Below are 1,292 nucleotides of genomic sequence, written 5' to 3'. Positions count from 1 at the left end.
TTTTCTTCCTACTATATATGTTCTTCTTTTTTTTTTGGTAAATTTGTATGGATAATACCTTAACTATAGCCCATTTTGAATTCCTCTTCAACTTTCAGTATTTTTAATGCCAAAATGGAAAAAATCTCTTTATAAATTTCTGCTTTTGCATTTTACCTCATTATCTTTAAATAGCCTCTGCGTTGCTCCATGAATATTTGAAGTTGTATCATTTAATCCAATGTTGTTTGTTACTATTCTGTGTAAAAATTGTGTGATCTACTATTTGGTTGCGACGCCATGTGCACCTCGAACTAACTGGTTCTTTTTCTGTACTGATGCATGCTTGCTTATTTTGCACGTTTTGGTGTTTCCTATAATGCGGTTTATTACTGGCATCGATAATACGACGGAAGTTGTTTGGATGCATGTTGTGGCTCATTGAGGGTGCATTGCGTTGTAAGGTAATAAGGTAGCTTATATTTGGTACTATCTTTCTCCCTAGTTGTCTTTGTGTATGTTTCTTGTTAAATTGGATTTTGTGTTCCTTGCATACTTTCGATATTTAGCATTTAGTTTTTGGTGTAACTATGACGATGATTTTTGTTACGGTTTGTTTTCATGAATTGCTTCGCGATGTGTGTTGATGTTTTTCTCCTGCAATGCCGAAATACGGTGTCTCTGTTGAAAACGAACTAGTGTTGATTAGTGATTATGTTATGTGGAGGTTGGTAGAGAAGATGTTGTGATGGAGTCTGTAAGATTTTGGAGTGTGCTGGGAATATTGATCAAGTCGAGGAAGATGCCGCACGTTGGTCTATTGGAAAGTTGCGAGATGATTTAGCCTTTGAAGTTAGGGATATTAATTTGGAGGAAAAAAAAATCTACGAAAATTTGTATGAGTGACTTTTCACAGACCACAACGTGCTTAAGAAAAAGTATAAATGGCTTAAAAGTGACTACAACCTTCTGCTTGCGAAGGATTGTTATGTTGTTGAATAGAGGGAGATAAAAGCTTCCCTTTGGCCGATTTTTTGTGTGTGTGTGTGTGTGTGTATTGTACTGTTGTTGCTTCAATTTGATTTGTTACTAAACTTGAAGAGTGTTTTTTCAGATGGGTGAGTGATTTGGAGAGTATGGTGGAGGGTGGGATTTAGAGAGAAGGGCCAAAGGACTAGCAGCAAATGAAGCACTCGAGAGAGTGAGAGTCGAGTTTAACGCCGATCGCTTCAATCTTCTCCTTTCGACGAGCCTCCTCCTCTTTGACCCCTCTTGCTCTCTCCCCTTCTGCCGCTGCTGCCGATGACGACCTT

The sequence above is a fragment of the Ananas comosus genome, linkage group 23, assembly GCF_001540865.1.
Source record: "Ananas comosus cultivar F153 linkage group 23, ASM154086v1, whole genome shotgun sequence".
In the NCBI taxonomy this organism is placed as follows: Eukaryota; Viridiplantae; Streptophyta; class Magnoliopsida; order Poales; family Bromeliaceae; genus Ananas; species Ananas comosus.
Note: the sequence above shows the minus strand (reverse complement) of the source record.